Source organism: Helianthus annuus, chromosome 15 (genome assembly GCF_002127325.2).
Source record: "Helianthus annuus cultivar XRQ/B chromosome 15, HanXRQr2.0-SUNRISE, whole genome shotgun sequence".
Classification (NCBI taxonomy): Eukaryota; Viridiplantae; Streptophyta; class Magnoliopsida; order Asterales; family Asteraceae; genus Helianthus; species Helianthus annuus.
The window spans coordinates 82,313,955-82,333,841 of record NC_035447.2 but is presented as its reverse complement, the minus strand read 5'-3'; the positions used below and the strand labels follow the sequence as shown (position 1 = coordinate 82,333,841).

The 19,887-nt window shown below is 41.2% G+C and overlaps 1 long non-coding RNA gene across 1 annotated transcript; it reads right to left on the bottom strand.

The window, feature by feature from the left end:
- Positions 1-14,390: 14,390 nt before the first annotated feature.
- On the bottom strand, positions 14,391-15,448 carry LOC110911925. The gene is made up of 3 exons (XR_002577464.2): positions 15,387-15,448; positions 14,779-14,833; positions 14,391-14,654 (listed from the first exon to the last, which is right to left on the bottom strand). It is a non-coding gene; the product is annotated as an uncharacterized LOC110911925 (long non-coding RNA).
- Between the last annotated feature and the right edge of the window lie 4,439 nt (positions 15,449-19,887).

Sequence of the window (19,887 nt, the reverse complement as noted above, 5' to 3'; positions counted from 1 at the left end):
GATAGTCCCCTGAAAAGCCAAGGGATCATTAAGGATTCTCCTACGGAGAGATGTTGTTTTACCGATGCTCATGTAGATAGGATTCGTCATTGCTTTCCGGCGGATGCCGTTTTCAAATCCTTCACATCCACTGCCTTGAGTGATTTTACTTCAGATACCTGGGTGATCTTTCCTGCAACTCCATTTATCATAGGATATTCGTATCCTTTTCCGGCCTTCACCCAGTCTTTCTTTTCTCTGACCGGCATATCTTATATCCAAGCTATGCCGATGATCTGGAGGGTCTTGTATACCTTCGATAGGATCATCGAGCAGGAGGGGATTGATTTAGGGATGGCAGAGCTGGCCGCACTTTATGATCTTACCACGTTTGGTTCTCATCGATATTTGTTGAAACGGAAGGCCGGGGAGGATCATCCTGTTTTGAAGGTTACCAAAAATGACACAAATTGGAAGCGTCGTTTCTTCTTCGTGAGAAGGGATTCCCTCCCTGGTGGGAATGATCTGCCCAAGGAGTGGGCTACTCATGGTAGGGTAGAGGATCCTCGAAGGATCACTATCAGTCCTGTCTCATTCGATGAAGATCACTAATATCTCTTTTCCTTTGCAGCTATTTCCATCGCTCATCTCAAGTTAACCCCTGCTGCAAGAGAAAGAGTTTTAGCTTTTAAAAGGCTAAATCCTGAGGTCAGAAGTTTTCAAGTCACCATCCGAGATTCACAAGAAGTATCTTCCGCGTCTGCCACAATGTCAAGTAAGTATCCTTACCAAAAAGTAAGTTTTAGGTAAAAAATATTAAATTAGTTAGGAGACTTATCTTGTTTTGATTGTGTAGGTGCTGGGAAATCCGCTAAGTCTGCCAAATCTGCCTCCTTGTTTGGGATTGATGATCTTGCCAAGGTCACGTCTTCGAAGAAGAAGACTTCGGTTGCTAGTCCTTCTGCTTCAGCCCCCAAATTACCCATTAGGGGTAAGGGAAAGAAGAGGAAAGTTTCTGAGGATCTTCAAGGATTCCCCCTCCTCCGTCAGCAATTTCTTGATTCTGTCAACGAGGTCAGGATCACTGCCCCTGTTGGTTATCCTGATGGTTTTTGAGGATCACCCATGTCTGACGTTATATCCTGTTGTTTTTGCAGAAACTTACTGAAATAGAATCTTATGTTAGCCACGTTGAAGATCAGGATCGCCAGATTGCCGACCTTCATCAAATGGGTGTGCTGAAGGATCTTAAGATCACTGATCTTGAGAAGAAGATCCGGGCCGTTAAGGATGAGGCTGTCAAAGCGTTGATCAAGTTCGATTATGAGAAGCATGACATTACTCAGGACGCTAAAGTCTCTGCCGCGATAGCTATGTATAAGATACAACTGCAGATGGCCACGGAGGCTCAGGATCCTTCCTTTGATAAGAGCACATGGGATATTGAAGGCTGGAAGGCAAGGCTAGCAGAGTTGGAGGATGACGATGATGTTGAGGATATCCCTATGCTTGAAGGTAGAGATGCCGGGGAGGCGAGTGGAGCTGGTGGTGATGGTGCAGCGAAGATTTGAGCTGCAAGATTGGGCAATGATGGAAACTTCTAGACATAGCCGGAGCCCAATTTTTTAAATTTTGATAGTAGTTTGTGGTGTTTGAAACAATTATGGTCTGTAATCTCTGAACAATAGTTTCATAGGGTTAAGGATCCTGGATCCTTTGAACAATAGGTAGGATTGCAAAAGGTGGAGGGATCCTCTGTTTGGGGGATGAAGCCTTCCTGATCCTGCCGCTTTAATTTTCCTGCACAATGCTAAGACCGCATAGACAATGGACACCCTTTGCCAACCCATGTGGACGGGCCACGTTTTGCTGGTAGAAATGTGGGTTGGCAATTTTGACAACTTTTTGAAAGGGTTAATGATCCTTTTGTTTAATAATATAACTTTAATCTTTCTGGCTTACCTTGTGTTGTTATCCTTCAATAATCCTCTTATTTCTCAATTGCTATATTTGTTAAAATAACAAGAGTTGAAAAAGTGTTTAATAAACTTAGGATATGATCCTAGATCAAATATCCTGATATTGAAGATATTCAAAGTATTTTAGTTCAAGGATCATAGGTTTGGTTGTCAAAGTATAAGGGTCGGTTAGGATAATGAATATAATCAAAATAGTCAAGGATCATACCTGAGGATCCTAGTCAGGATCCTAACCTTCAATCGAGACAATCGTGGATAAGACTTTGATGGATAATAAGGATTAAGGATCCTTATGTGTTTTACCTTTGACAAACCTGAAAAACGAAGCACAACTTGGGACTAAGCCAATGTAAGAAGTAAATTAGTAACTGGGGTCATGCCCAAAGGATAACTGAGAATGATCCCAGAGGATCACTGGGGACAAGCCCAAAGGATAACTGGGGACAAGCCCAAAGGATAACTGGGGACAAGCCCAAAGGATCGTATGTAAACTGGAGTATGGCCCTTTCTGGCAACTATCCAAACTTAGTGACATGAAAATGTCAAAACCTTAGCTAACGTGAAAACGTTAGAAACCTTAGGAACGGATGTATGGTACGTCTACCATTATACGTAGGATCCTAAATATAGCCAGTACGATGAGGTTGTCAGCCCCGAAAGTGGGTACTGGTCCCAAAGACGTGAACTATACCAGGATCATCGTGCGCTGCTGGCGGAAACTGGGGATAATCCCAAGGATAACTGGGGTTGGACCCAAGGATCTGTGGTGCTTTTGGAGATCTTTGACGATTTGCTGAAGATACCTGAACTATCATAACTCAAATGGTTTGTGAGTAGAGGATGAAGGATACATGATCCTTATCCTTAGGCAAAAAGTAAGAAAATGTAATAGTTTTTAGGATAAGCGTATTACCAGAGTTAGGATTACTGATATCTCCGGGATCCTTCAAGGATACTTCAATGTAAGGATCACATGCATGAAGAATCATGTTCACATGAAATATTTCTTTAAGTGAACAGCATTCCAGGCTCTTGGTAACAAGTTTCCCTCCATGGTTAGCAACCTGTATGCCCCCTTTCCTGCTTCAGCTTCAATCAAGTAGGGACCTTCCCATTTTGGTGCTAGCTTCCCGTCAGCAGGATTGATAGTATTTTGAAATGCTTTTCTTAACACCATATCTCCGACTTGGAACTTCCTTATCCTGACATTTTTGTTGTAGGTACCAGCCATTCTTTGTTGGTAGCTTGCCGTCCTTATTCTAGCTAGATCCCTGATTTCCTCAATAGTATCCAAATCCTGAGCTAGGATTGCAGCATTTTCTTCAGGATCACGAGCAATTGTTCTAGCAGTTGGGATCACCATCTCTGTTGGGATCACTGCTTCTGCCCCAAATACTAAAGAGAAAGGTGTTTGACCAGTGGCATTCTTGGGAGTGGTCCTATCAGCCCATAGCACATAAGGTAACTCCTCTGCCCATTTTCCTTTCTTGGATCCTAGCTTCTTCTTCAGATTGTTGATGATGATCTTGTTGGATGATTCTGCTTGACCATTGGCTTGTGGATGAACTGGTGTTGATGTTATCATCTTGATTCCCCAACTGTCACAAAAGTTAGTGGTTCTGCTTCCAATGAATTGGGAGCCATTATCACATACAATTTCAGAGGGAATGCCAAATCTAGTTATAATGTTTCTTTTAATGAAGGATATGACTTCCTTTTCTCTGACTTGAGCGAAGGCTTCAGCTTCTATCCACTTGGAAAAATAGTCAGTCATGGCAAGCATAAATACTTTTCCACCAGGTGCTTTAGGGAGCTTGCCAACTATATCCATTCCCCATCTCATGAATGGCCAAGAGGATGGTATGGGGTGTAGTAATTCAGCTGGTTGGTGAAGGATATTGCTATGCCTTTGGCAAGGATCACATTTCTTTGCATACTCTATAGCATCCCTTTTCATGGTTGGCCAGTAGTATCCTGTTCTAAGGATCCTCGAGAATAATGCCCTGCCCCCAGTGTGGTTTCCGCAATCTCCTTCATGGAAATCCTTCAACACTTCTTCGATTTCAGGATCCTCGATACATCTCAAATATGGTCCTGCAAGAGATCGCTTATATAATACATTATTCAAAGCTGTAAATTGAGATACCTTAATCCTGAAAGCTCTAGGGTTTTCTCCCGTCGGGATCTCCCCATGTTGCAAGTATCTCATGATTGGTGAGATCCATGATCCTGAATAAGATTGGGCTTCTTCACTAGGGATCATTGCAGTATCCTCTTCTATTTCCATGGCCACCTGATTTTCAATAGCAGGAGCCAGGATATGGATGATAGGGATACTTATATCTTCTGGAATCTTCAAGGATGATCCTAGGTTGGCCAATGCATCGGCCCCTGTGTTCTCCTCCCTTGGTACCTGTGTCAAGCTGAAAGAAACAAAAGAGAGTGCCAATTCTCTGACTATCTCTAAATATTTGGTTAGTTTTTCACCTTTAACAGCATAGGATCCGTTAAAGTGATTAGTGATCAATAGTGAGTCTACATATACTTTAAGATATTTTACCCCCATATCCTTAGCAATTTGTAAGCCAGCAATTAAGGCTTCATATTCAGCCTCATTGTTAGTTGCTTGGAACTCACAGGCTATGGAGTGGGGTATTATGTCCCCCTGTGGCGATTTTAGTAGGATCCCTAGCCCTGTGCCTTTGATATTTGAGGATCCGTCAGTGTGTAGTATCCAAGGATCCTTGGTCTCATCCAGCTGCTGAACCTCCAATTCTGCTTCTTTTTGTAGATCACTACTGAAATCAGCCACAAAGTCAGCTAGTGCTTGAGATTTAATAGCTGTTCTTGGTTCGTATCTTATATCATGGGCACTAAGCTTTACTGCCCACTTAGCCATTCTCCCTGACATATCTGGTTTCCTGAGGACATTCTTAATTGGAAAATTAGTTCTAACAACAATAGTATGGGTTTCAAAATAATGTCTTAACTTAGTCGATGCCATGATTAAGGCAAGGATAAGTTTTTCGAGGTGTGAGTACCTGGATTCGGCATCAAGTAGACTTTTACTTACATAGTAGATAGGATATTGTGTACCTTCGTGATCCTTAACAAGGACAGCACTTACAGCGGTTGAGGATACCGCCAGATATAAGGATAACACATCTCCTTTTTCCGGTTTTGCTAATGCTGGTGCTGAGGACATATACTCTTTTAGGGCTTGTAAAGCATTCTCATGCTTCTCAGTCCATTCGAACTTCTTATTCTTCCTTAGGATATCGTAAAATTCTCTGCATTTCTCTGAGGATTTCGATATGAACCTGTTTAAAGCTGCTATCCTGCCTGTCAGTCTTTGAACATCCTTGGCACTGGCAGGAGATTTGATATTTATTAATGCTTTGATTTGTTCCGGGCTTGCTTCAATGCCCCTCTGGGTTACCATGTATCCTAAGAACTTTCCTGCCTTAACACCAAAATGGCATTTTGAAGGATTAAGTTTCATGTTGTAATTATCAAGGATATCGAATGCTTCTTCTAAGTCCCTTAGGTGATCCTCAGCTTTCTTTGACTTGACCACCATATCATCTATGTATACCTCCATAGTTTTTCCAATTTGATCTTTGAACATCATATTTACCAGCCTTTGATATGTTGCACCTGCATTTCTTAGTCCAAAAGGCATGGCAATATAACAATATAAACCGGTTGGGGTCATAAAGGCTGTATCCTCTTGGTCAGATGGTTCCATCTGGATTTGTTGGAACCCAGATGATGCATCCATAAAGGTCAACAGTTCATGCCCGCTGTTGCATCCACCATGGAGTCAATGTGGGGTAATGGGAAAGGATCCTTGGGACATGCCTTGTTCAGATCAGTGAAGTCGACACATACCCTCCACTTTCCGTTTTTCTTTTGGACAACAACCACATTGGCTAACCATTTTGGATACTTTACCTCTCTGATCATACCTGCTCGAAGTAGTCTCTCTACTTCTTCTTGGATAATGGCATTCCTTTCTGGTGCAAACTTCCTCCTTTTTTGATGGATTGGTTTGATAGACCTGTCAATGCCAAGTTTGTGAGTAATAATATCCTTAGATATACCTGTCATATCTTCATGTTTCCAAGCAAAGGTAGATTTTCTTCTTTTGAGGAAGGATATCATGTCTTCTTTCATCTTGCCAAGGATCCCTGATCCGATATAGATTTTTGATTCAGGATCACTAGGATCCAAGAGGATTTCATCTACATCTTGTTCCCTTGCCTCCAAGACATTCCTTGGAGGATACTGTAATTGCTATTGCTCCCTTGGCTTCGAGGTTGGCTTCATAGATGAGATATAACAATCCTTAGCCTCCTGCTGGTCACTATCGATCTTGATTATTCCCCATGGGCTAGGGAGCTTCACACATTGATGGTAGGTAGATGGGACTGCTTTCATATCATGTATCCAAGGCCTGCCAAGGATAACGTTGCAACAAGATAAACAGTCAATAACACAAAATTTTTGGTAATTATGTAATCCTTCCACGTAGATTGGGAGTTTGATGTCCCCCAGAGTTTTCTTTGTCTCCCCACTGAATCCTACAAGCACGGAGGATCTTGGTGTGATGTCTGATTCTGGGATTCCCATCTTCTTCAGGACATCAAGCTGGATAATGTTCACTGAGCTCCCTCCATCAATAAGGATCCTGCGGACAAAATGGTTAGAGATAAAGAGAGTGATAACTAAACTATCATGGTGAGGATCCTGAATGTTGATGCGATCATCCTCGTCAAATGTTATCATCTTCCCTTCTGAGACACTTGATGTTCTAATAGGCCTTTCTCCATTATCCATTTTTGATTCTTTTGCATGTCTTTTGGCCGCCGAGAAGGATGTACCACAGATGTCTGATCCTCCGGATATAAAGTTGATCACTTGTGCATTTGCCGGAGGTGCTGGAGCTTTTTCGGGGATCCTTTCAGGATCCTGGGTCCTTTGCTTTTTTCTCCCCAATAACTCTTTTAGATGCCCCTTGCTTAGCAGGTATCCGATTTCTTTTCTTAAGGCTATGAAATCTTCAGTTAAATGCCCGAAATCCTCATGGTATGCACACCATTTTGACTTGTCTTTAGTCCCGGATGGTTTATCATTCTTCCTGGGCCACCTAGCTTTTTCACCTAGATTCTGCATTGCAAGGATTAGTTCATGATTATCAACGGAAAAACAATATTCTGAGATTGGAGGATATCCTTCATCATCCTCTTCTTGGTCAACAGCATGCACATTCTTGTTCTCATTTCTATGGTAGGATTTGAACTTGTTGCTCTTGAAGGAGGATCCTTGCTTATCTTGTTTTGAGGATCCTACTTGTCTCTCCTGGATCCTCTTGTCATCCTCTAGCCGGATAAACCTGAGTGCTCGAGTTCTTACTTCATCTAAATTCCTGCATGGTGTCATAACAAGATCATCATAGAATAATGAATCCTTAAGCAGTCCCATTTTGAAGGCTTCAACAGCCGTAGCCATATCCAAGTTGGGAATGTCCAAGGATTCTTTACTAAATTTAGTTATATAATCCCTTAATGATTCATTATGATTTTGAGTTATCCTGTACAAATCACTAGTTAATTTTTCAAATTTTCTACTACAAGAGAATTGGTTATTGAATAAATTAACTAAATTGGCAAATGAAGTAATAGAGTAAGGGGGAAGACTTAGCAGCCACTTAAGAGCTGATCCAGTTAGAGTGGATCCAAATCCTTTACATAGGCATGCTTCCTTCAACTTTTCTGGGATAGGATTGATTTCCATCCTTTCCCTGTATTGTGCTATATGCTCCTCTGGATCCGTTGTGCCATCATACAGCTTCATGGTAGGGATATGGAACCTTTTGGGTACCTCTGCATCACAAATTGGTGGTGCAAAGCGAGATACCTTGTGGCTTCCATCTGCAATCTCTGGGATAGGCTTGACTACCCCTGGAACACTTGAGATCATGTCCTTTAGTTTCTGTAATTCCCTGGCCATAGCATGATTGGTACCTGTATCCTGCATGAATCCATGGTTAGTGGTAGGATAATTATTTAAAGTGTTACCTCCCATTGGGTTCAAGTTAGGGAATCCATATTGCTGGGTTTCTGGAATAACGGAGGGACCAGTGGAAGCAATGGTCTGCATTGGAATGAAGTCCCCTTGATGGACATCTAGACTTCCTGTTTGCAAACTTTTTAGGGATCCTGGCATCTGTAAGGATCCTGGTATCTGGGATGATCCTGGAACGAAGGAGGATCCGTGAACCTGGGATGATCCTGGAACAAAGGAGGATCCTTGGCCCTGGAATGATCCTGGAACAAAGTAGGATCCTCGAAACTGCTGTGCCCCCGGATAGGCTTCCGGATTCATGAAGGATCCCATGTATTGAGGATAGGATCCTACAGGCTGAAAATGTGAGTCTGATGTCTGAGTCATTGCTGCCGAGTTGAGATGTGATCCTCTTGACTCCCCTATGATTTGCACGTCCGGGATCCCTGATGGCTGGGAAGTGATTATTGGAGTATCGAAGCTCAAGGATTTGGGCATCAGTGGAGAATGATCCTCTGCCGCTTTCTTTTGTCTTTTGAGATCTCCAATTTCCCTGAGGATCCTTTCGTTAGTTTCATCTTGCCGCTGCATACGATCCTTCATCTGCAAAATTAAAGCAAATACATCACTAGTACTGGGAATAGAAGAATTCATAGCAGAAGAAGATAGAGGTTTAGAGAAAGTGGGAGTTGATCTCTTCTCAGTATTTTTCTGAGATCCTGCCGGTAGAGGAGGCAAGGTGATCTGTGATGAGGTGACTGCAGACATCGCCGTGGACGTGTTCTTCAATGATGAAGCCATGTAACTCTTTGAAATGATTTCGAACAAAAGAATTTCTTATGAATGAAGCACCAATTGCCCCACGGTGGGCGCCAAACTGTTTTGGTCAAAAATCACACAAGGATAATGTAACCAAACTTTATGAAAACGGGGTATGATGCTTGGTTAACTATGAAAGTAAAGGATCACTTCTGTGATAAAGATGCAAAGACACAATGATTTATACGAGGAAAAAGCCCTTGATCAATGAATGATCTCCGGCATAAAAAACCTCGGGTGATGGCAACTACCGATCACCAACTTCAATATAACAAAAATATGATTACAACTTTGGATGATAATGAGCTGAGTACAAGGATCACTGAGTGTCTAAGTGTTTGAGAGTTGTGTCGTATGTCGTGTGTGTTCTTCCGAATGGGGAAGAGTGGTATTTATACATGTGTAGGTGACTTATTTTAGGTAAAATGACTAATTATCAGCTCATTACCCCTTTAGAAATAAAGACAATCTAGCCTAAATTGCTGCCCATAAATCAAGCCTAGTTTCCATATCCTGTGCAACGTCTTTCTTCGATTAAGCTCTTGCCATATTTGTGAAGACGCGTCCCTGGATCATGATGTCTAGAGCATATCCTGCTAGATGTTCCTGCAAAACAATATTGTATTGAGCGGAAGTAGCCGTTAGTATGAGGATTACCATAATGTCCCATGATCCTGATCCTGAAGTTCTGCTGAGGATCACTGTCTGCCAAAGAAACAAGGATCACTGGTTAGGATCATGTGTAAGGATCACCTATAATAAAAATCCAGCCCTAACACTAAGGATCCCTCCACCTTTGGTCATCATATTGTCTAAATGCAGGAAAGTAAATTGTTTCAAAGAAAAGAAAAGTAAATTGTTCAAGGGATCAAAACCATCAACTCTAAAAAAGTGGGCTCCGGCCTAAGCATCAATATCCATCATCGCCCACTCGGATGCCCTCACACAGCGGCATCCTCTCCAACCTTCTCTGGTTTACCAGCCTCTTGCCCAGCATACTGCCCAGCATCCTCACCAGCATCTGCTCCAGCATCCTTCTTGTCTCCAACCTGATCCACTACCTCAGCTGATTTGGAAGACTCACCGGCTTCTACAGGGAGTGGCACAGCTTTCCCTCCAAGCTCCATCAGTTTGGCCACCCAAGAGTCCACCGGCCAAGCTGGGCACACGAGGCCTGTCTCCTTGGCCTCATAGGCCATCTTAATGCGGGCTTGTAGCAAGGAGACGATGGCGGAGGCCTTAATCCCTTCCCGGAAAGAAACCATGGCCTGCTCGTGATCCATTTCTGCGGTGGCAAGTTTGAGCTCAGCCTCTTGGGTAACTTTCTTCATTAAGCTCTCATAATGCCGGGACTTTGCTTCAGCGATGGCGCCTTGGTCAGCAACTGTGCTTTCGAGCTGTTTGATCCTGGCTTCGTGGAGTGCAACAGTACCGCATGCATCGTTGTACAGGTGGAGCAGATGCTGAAGGCCCTGCACATCAAATTCAGGTATGGGTCAGAACATATTAATCAGGATATCCTTTCAGGATATATATGCAGGATATGTAGCAGGATACTACCTTGTTGAGGAAGGATGTCATGGGCTCTAAGGAGTCGGAAAAGCTGAGTTCATCATAGGAGAATCCCTCGGAGCCTGGGGCACTGATTTCAGAGCCCTTCCTCTTCTTTGCTGTGGAAGCACGGGTCCTAGGGTTAGCCTTGGGGGCCGGCAGTGGCTTGGAGCTGGTAGCAGCAGGTGTCTCTTTCTTGACCATGACAGGAGTAGGATAACTGTCAAGCTCTTCAAGGTCAAGGAGGATCGGAACTTTGCTGGAGTCTGCACAACAGGGAGTAAAAATTCTTTCCTAAGATATTTCAAATAAGAACATGTATGCAGGATATTGAGCAGGATCCTTACCAGACATGTTAACACTGGAAAGAGGGCTTGGAGTTGGTAGAGACGGGTTAAAACTTCTTTCAGCTTCGGGAAGGAGTCTGATAGCGTCAATCCTTTTCTGAGAATCTGCAAGAGGGGGTGCTAGCTTCCTAAAATCGGCTGCAAATAAAACAGTAAAAAGAAAGTTGATCAGTTCAGGATATGAAGCAAGATACAAAACAGGATCATCCTAAAGCCCTAAATCCTACCCTTTCTCAACCACTGCACTGGATATTCCGTTCCACCAGGGATTGAGTCTCTTTTTACAAAGAAAAACTTGGACTTCCATTCCTCCTCATTCCTGGTGGCACGAAGTACCAGTGGGTCGCTGGAGGTAGAGTAGAACAAAAAACGGCAGGAACCATGGCATCTAAGCCGATATGCTAAGGGGAGGTCATGAACGGAAAGGTCAGGAATATGGTTGTTCTTGATTTGATCAAGAACGAGCAGGACCCGCCATAGCATTGGCATTGTTTGACTGAAACAGATTTTTGTGGTATCGAAGAACTCGGTGATGAAATCGGGAAATGGAAACTGTAACCCCAAGGTAAAAGGAAAAGCGTTGAAGCATATCCATTCGTCGGAGACCATGTCTGCTCGGATTTCCTGATCAAATGGCCGGAACACCGTCCCTTCCGGGAAGATACCGGAGGTTTTAAGGGCCGACAGATGTGCGCTGTCAAAGGTGCATATTTCCTTCTCCGGATCCTGGAGAATATTTGGTGAATAAACGAGGGAGCGGAGTCGCCGGAGCTTGACCTTGTCTGTCTCGCCATATCTTTACCGGAATAGTATAAAGGAAAGAAGTAAGGAGAGAGAGAGAGAAGGGTTTTACCTTTTTCTTCTTGATAAAGATTAAATGGGGTGAACGAGAGAATATATAGGGGAGTAATGAGTAGAAATAGGCTGAACGGTTGCAAGCGGTCACATCAAGTCCTATCTCTTAATTGCCTCGGTTATTGTGAAAAAATGTAACCGTTAGGACTCAGGATCCTTAACGGCAACAATTTTGGGGACAATTGTTATGGGTAAAATTCTGAGCTCCTCATATCCTGGGAAATATCTTGGGTTATATCTTGAATAAATGTTATCTGCTTATATCCGAGATGCTCATTCAGGATGTCTATAATATCCTGAATAGTATCCTTAGGATTACTAACGTGTTGAGTGCAGGAATACGCGTGCAGGTGCCCAACGTTCACAAAGACTCTTTCTCCAAGAGACTCGGTCCAAGTCGTTCAAATGAAGACGTTGAAGCCGCATTACCCGGAGTACAACGTTAACAATGGAATATTCGGAAGCATCCCATATTTGTAGGAATTTCAGTTTGTATTTGATTACTATAAATAGGTGGGTATACCGGATCAAATAGGACATCACAGCTACACTTACACACTTGTTCTCTCGCAACTTGCACGAATCATTGTAACACTTAGCGATCTGGTCAATATCCGGCACTGTATCCTGAAGTTTGAAGTAATAAGAAGAACTAGGCAGCTGCGATTGTCAGCTCCCGAGGTTTTATGCCGGCGATCTAGATTGATCAAGGGCTTTCCTCGTACATCTCGTGTCAACCCCTTTACTTTTTGCTAATCGTTTGATCATAGATATAGCTCAATATCCTGAGCCATATCCTGAACACTGTTTTTCCCAAACAACATAAACAGCATATTTTCAACTCATTTTTCAGCACACTACCTCACTTAACTAATTTGATCACTTAATTGCTTCGGTAATTTTTGACCAAAACACACATGAGGGCATTCTTGTCATTTAACCATTCCAAGGGTTATTATGTTAATACTATATAGATAAGGACTATTTTATAAAAATAAAAAATATTTTAACCTTTTTCTTCTTTTTTTCTTCTGCACTCTCTCTTCTCTCCATCTCTCTTCTCTCTCTAACTTTGTCTCCCTCTTTCTTCTCTCTCTTAATTCGCAACAGATTAGCACCAGTAACTTGCTTTCAGTTTTAATTACACGTTTTTGTTGTTCAATTTTAGTTTATAACAAATTTATTTTGATTTTGATATCAATTTCGTTTAGATCTAGATCTAGAGCGATCATTGCGCTCAAGTTTGTTGAACATTAGTGAGAACTGTTTAATTTGTTATTTGTTTAGATTCGATGTTGATTTTTGTTGGTGATTTTAGTGTGTGACTTAAATTTGTGTGATCCAGTAAATTAGGGCGGCTTGTTGAGTAGAATTTTGAAGTTTTGAGGAAATGGGGGTTATGTCAGGTGAGGGTTTTTGACTTTTGTGGTGTTGGTTTAGTTTAATTGAGTTGAATTTGTTTGTTGAAGGAGGTGTACGGTGGTGGGTTGTGGATGGTGAAGGTGGGTTTGCGGTGGTGGAGGTGGTGTTAGGGTGGAGGGTATGGTCAATCACCCTAGGGTGTTTGAGTGAAATCCTACCCAATAATATTATGCCATGTCAACTCCCCATTCCACTCCCCATTTTGCACTCAATCAGGGGGTATGGTTAATCACCCTAGGGTGTTTGATTGATTCTCAATTTTGATTGGTTGTTCTCTCCCCTCTCCTCTCTCTCTCCTCCATCACTCTTCAATTACTTCGGTGACTACACACCGAATTTGGTAAACTCTCACCCACTCACCGCATAATTCAATCAAGTGGGGGTGGTCACCGATCGGTGACTCCCACTCACCGCATATGTCACCGAGCATTATACCCTCCGCCCTTAGGGGTGTTACAGGTGGTGGTGGCCGGAATGATGGGTTTAGCGGTGGTGGGATGTGTACGGTGGTCGATTGGGTTGGTGCGATGGTGATGATGGGTGGCGGTGGTGGGAGGTGTACGGTGGTGGGTGGGTGCGATGGTGATGATGGTGGCAGTGGTGGGATGTGTACGGTGGTTTGCGGTAGTGTTAGGGGTGTTGCAGGTGGTGGTGGCCGGAGTGGGTTTTGGCTGGTGAAGGTGGGTTGTCGATGGCGAAGGTGGGTTAAGAAGTGGTGGGAGGTGGTGCTATGGGTGTTGCGGGTAGATTGATGTTGAAGATAAGTGAAGTTATAAATTATTTTGTTTTAATTTTTAAAATGATATTAAATAAATGAGGTAAAAAGACTAAAATACCCCTGGGTGACCAGATTTAACAAAAAAAATAAACTGGGTTAGACTTAAAGGACATACCGTGCAAGATTTTGAAACATTAAGTACAAAATCCGTCAATTTTAAAGGCAAAGGACATCGCCTGAAATTTGATGTAAACATAAAGGACAAAACTTGTAATTTACTCTTATTATTCAAATACAATGTTAGAAATTTAATTTACACATTTAAATTTAGGTGAATTCCTAAATAAAGAAAATTTACACATGTGTAAGTTTTCCATTTACACATGTGTAAATTTGTTATATTTAGTATTTAAACATGTATAAAAAATCTAATAAAAGTGATTTTGAGAGAAGAAATAAATTGTTTGATTTTGTAAATTCCTTTTTTTTTGATGTTGTATATTAATTACAATGAGATTTGTATTAAAAGAATTTGGTTTTGATTCGTTTTTTCATTCGCTCTCACGGTTCTCGCAATATTTAGCGTTCTCAAAATAACCATAACTCAATCGAAGAGACCAACAAATCTGTAACCCAAATTGAATTCCAACTAGTGTTGTTCATCGACGCACGTTGTGCGACTACAATACGCCTTTGGGTATGGGGATGTGCAAGATGTTGATTTTCGGTGGTCTTTTGCAGCGTCCAATGTGATTTGTAGTAGACAATAAATGTATAGATGCCATTAGGTGTCGTCGCTTGCTCTTTTTACCTTCATTGAGTTGTTGCAAGCCATGATTTCATTCCCTTTTGATATATCATCAGGGTGTGCATGTGCATGTAGTGCGCCTAAAACTCTTTGCAGCAAGAAGGAATAAGCTGCCAAAAGGGCATATAGTGAAGTAATTTTACAATATTAACAAAAAGATCTGAACTTGTTTAAAAACAATAGTAAATAACAAAAGTGACACCAAGATGATGCTTTTCATTGTTAAATGGTTACCTTGAGTCAAATTGAAGTCTTCAGCCTTAAAAATCGATGGTTCCATTGAAGACTTCTATGCAATTCCATAAAATTAGTACATGTGAGTTGCTCTATTTTAAATAAGATGTCGAACATCAGAACACAAAATAATAAACTGCGAGTAAAATCATTTATGTGAAACTATCGAAACATTAAACGGGTATCTCGTGAGATCTTCTATATAAAATAATCGAAACATCAAATAACGTTTTTGTTAGCAGCTAACAGCTGAAAACAACGGGAAGGATTCATTTTAGATAGCATATCCATGTGAGCAAGAAATAGCAAATAGAACAGAATGAATCAACTATCTCTACAAATTAATAACTAATTACATAAGCATATAAAGAAAAAAGATTAGGCTCACATAAAAGAAAACTAATTCTATCTTAGAACCATTGATGTTATTGCATACTTCCTTTCAGAAACAACAACGAATACTACTATCTAAAGGATATTGTACCATTTAGTAATCTGTACCGAACATAAATATTATTTTGGACCATAAGAAAAACTCCCATTTAATATATAATATGCACTTGAAAGAGTCGCACTATAAGAAATCAAAGTCGTAAAAAAAGACTTACTTGGAAGAATCCCGGAATCCCAACTGTGTCTACTCAATTTCCTAAAAGACTTCTGTTGGATCAGTTCTGTTTAAACATAATGGAAAACATGAATAATACCTGTTACAGCAGACAGGCCAGCAGAGAATCCAGTCAGAGATGCAGCCATTGAGTTCGACATGATTGTCAGGATGATCTGGTTCCTCCTTAGGGTGTAAGTTAATGATGGTGATGAAACCGAAATAGGGATGTTTCGGTTATGGGGAAAGAGAGCCGAATTCTTGATGTTATGGGGGTTTCTGATTGTGTAATGTGTGTAACCCTTTAACTCTCTAATAAGCCCCTTATTTATACACCCAAGAGGAAACCCAATTAGTTAATAAGGGTAATATGGTCCATCAACAATTACCAACTAATTATTAATAGGTTATTAAATATATTTTGATCTAATACAATATAAATGATTATATAGGCTACAAGATTAAATATTACATTACTAATATATTTAATCTCACATTCTCCCACTTAGCCAAGTAATCATTTATCATGAGTATTAGGTAAGCCTGGCCAGGAGTTAACACTCATTTTAGCTTTAAACCAAGAACTATAGCAGAGAAATACAGCCGTTGAATCATCATTCGACTCAGGACCCCCATTAGTCATAATATAGCCTCAATTTAAAACCTGATAGTTACGATCAAAATATGTATAAGCCCTTTAGCGTCTGATTTGTATTTATATTTGTCTATATGTCATTACACCGGCAGAACATATGTTAGAGACATACAAAATCAAACTGAGGAAATTTTATTAATTAAAACATAAGCTAGTACAATATGCCATTAAATAAGGTCTTTAGTAAGTCCCATATTCGATACATGTTCTTCGAAAACTTTAGGTGGGAGACCTTTAGTCATCGGATCCGCTAGCATATCTTTAGTACTAATATACTCAATACAAAGATTATTTTCCTCAACTCGTTCACGTACGAACAAATATTTTGTATCGAGATATAAACCAGCTCCAGTCGAACTGTTACTGTTCGAGAAACTAACGGCAGCTGAGTTATCACAGTAAAGCTTCAATGGTCTAGAAATGGAATTAACGATTTTGAGTCCAGTGATCAGATTTCTAAGCAACATTCCATGACAGGTTGCGTTGTAAACAACAATGTATTCTGCCATCATTGTGGAAGTTGTAGTTAACTGTTGTTTATGACTCTTCCATGAGATGGGTCCGCCTGCTAACATAAAGATGTAGCCCGAAGTGGATTTCTTGTCATCTTTGCACTTGGCAAAGTCAGAATCAGAATAACCTACCACTTCTAAGTGATCACTTCTTCTATAAGTCAGTTTATAGTCTTTCGTCCCTTGCAGATATCTGAGGACCTTCTTAGCTGCTTTCCAGTGATCTAGGCCAGGATTAGTCTGATAACGGCCTAGCATTCCAGTAATATAAGCGATATCTGGGCGAGTACAGACTTGAGCATACATCAGGCTCCCGACTACTGACGCATAAGGTATCTGGCTCATTTGCTCCTTTTCAACCTCTGTTGTCGGACACTGGAATGAACCGAAAACATCTCCCTTAACTACTGGAGCGACGGAGGGTTTGCACTGTTGCATGTTGTAACGTGTAAGGACACGATCTATGTAAGTCTTTTGAGACAATCCTAAGATCCCTTTGTGTCTATCTCGGTGAATTTCGATGCCAATGACGTAAGAAGCATCTCCGAGATCCTTCATGTCGAAGTTATGCGAGAGTAACCGCTTCGACTCATGCAACATGTCTAAACTATTACTTGCCAATAGAATATCATCTACGTAAAGGACAAGTATAGTGAAGTTACTCCCACTCATCTTGAGGTAGGTGCATTGATCCACTTGATTCTTCATAAAACCTTGCCTCTTCATGACTTCATCAAACTTGAGGTACCATTGACGTGATGCTTGTTTTAACCCGTAAATGGATTTCTTCAACTTACAGACTAGATGCTCCTGACCTTCAGGTTTAAAGCCTTCAGGTTGTTTCATGTAAACATCTTCGTCTAAGTCTCTGTTAAGGAAAGTAGTTTTGACGTCCATCTGATGCAGCTCTAAATCAAAATGAGCTACTAGGGCTATAACGATCCTTAATGAATCTTTACGAGAGACAGGTGAAAACGTCTCTTGATAATCAATTCCCTCTTTCTGAGTGTAGCCCTTTGCAACCAATCTCGCTTTATAGCGTTCAACGTTCCCATTCGGATCTAGTTTTGTTTTGAACACCCATTTACAACCTACAGGTTTGACACCGTTGGGTAATTCTACCAAATCCCAAACGTCATTTTTCTTCATGGATTCAAGCTCATCAATCATTGCTTTGTTCCATTCAGAAGACTGATCACTGCTAATGGCTTCATTATAAGAGATATGATCATTGAGCTTTCCAGCATCCATTTCAGTCAGGTAGGTAACGTAATCATCCCAATTAGTAGGCCGTCTCTGCCTAGATGACCTCCTGAGTTGATTTTCGGGTTCAGCGTTGTCTTGGTTTTGAGCGTTTGATGTGCCTTCATTATGAGGTATAATGGGTTCTGGTTGTGGAGATGGAGTTTGTGCAGTGGCTTCAGGTGCAGTTGCATGGGGTACAAGAGGAGTAAACGGAGTAATGGTAAGCGACGAGTCTCTCCCCCCCCCCCCCCCCCCCCGCGTCTTGTACTTCTTGCAATTCTTCGTAAGGGTTGGTACTGCTCCCACTGACCTTGAAATCCTCCAGGAACGCAGCACGCTTGGTTTCAACAATACGGGTGACATGGGAAGGACAATAGAAACGATAACCCTTTGAATGATCAGGATACCCGATAAAGAAGCAGGTAACTGTTTTAGGGTCAAGTTTCCTTAGGAAAGGATTATAGAGTTTTGCTTCAGCAATGCAGCCCCATACTTTCATATATTTAAGACTCGGTTTCCTTCCTGTCCAAAGTTCATAAGGAGTTTTAGGGACAGACTTAGAAGGAACTCTATTGAGTATATGAACAGCTGCTTTTAAGGCTTCAGTCCAGAGGAATAATGGTAAATTAGTGTTGGCTAACATACTGCGCACCATGTTCATAAGGGTACGATTTCTTCGTTCAGCGACACCATTCTACTGAGGTGTACCAGGCATGGTGTATTGGTTCACAATCCCCTGGCCCTTACAAAACTCATAAAATGGACCAGGAGCTTGACCCACATCAGTATGTCTTCCATAATATTCACCGCCTCTGTCTGATCTCACAACTTTAATTTGACGATCTAATTGCTTTTCAACTTCAGCTTTATAATCTTTAAAAGTTGTAAGAGATTCAGACTTTTCCTTTATAAGATACAAGTACATGTAACGAGAATAATCATCAATGAAAGTGATAAATGAAGTATGTCCTGTGATGCCAGCGATTTGATAGGGACCACTAATGTCAGTGTGAATGAGTTCTAATAAATTAGAGCTCCTAGTGGCACCTTTCTTATTCGCTGATGTCATTTTGCCTTTAAGACATTTGACACATGTTCCAAAATCAGTGAAATCGAGAGGAGGTAAGACTTCATCCTTTACGAGACGATTTAATCGTTCTCTTGAGATGTGGCCTAAACGTTGATGCCACAACATAGATGAAGTCTCTAAGTCTCGAATTTGTTTCTTTTCCATCTTTGTGAGTGATTCATTTATATTATATGACAACAAAGATTTGGAAAAATTATCATCTAGTTCTAACCTATAGAGACCACCATCCAGAATGCCAGTACTATAAACAACGGAATCATAGAGAATAGAGAGTTTGCGATGACCATGAGAAACGACAAAACCGTCCATGTCTAACTTTGGTCCTGATACAAGGTTCCGAGTTACCTCAGGAACATATAAGGTATCATAAAGTTTAATACATAAACCAGTTTTCAAAAATAATTGTAATGTTCCTATGGCCTTCACTTCTAATTCCCGATCATCCCCAACTTTAAGTGTTCTTTGGTTTCTTCCCAGCTTCCGGATTGTAAGGAATCCCTGAAGTGAATTGGTAACATGAACCATAGAACCAGAATCAAACCACCAAGAATTAGCAGGAACATTTAAATTAAAGGACTCAAGTATCATGAAAAAATCGTTACCTTTCTTAGCCAGCCACTCCTTGAAGTCAGGGCATTCCTTTTGCTTATGTCCTGTTTTCTTACAGAACTTGCAATAGGGTTTGCCTAAGGAGTTCTTAGAGCTGGAAGGTGCACTTGTATTAGGATTTGGATTTGGCTTTTGAACCTTAGAAGCATCCTTTCTTGGATAAGAGTTCTTCCTCTTCTTTGAGCTGGAGGTGGTGAAGTTAGCAACATCAGTAGTGCGATCCATCTTCATATGCTCTTCCTCCTGCACGCACATAGCGATCAGCTCACTCATCGTCCATTTGTCCTTCTGAGTGTTGTAATTGATCTTGAATGCTTCATAGGACGAAGGAAGCGAAGTGATGATGAAGTGAACAAGAAAACCATCACTGATTTCCATCTCAAGGCCCTTC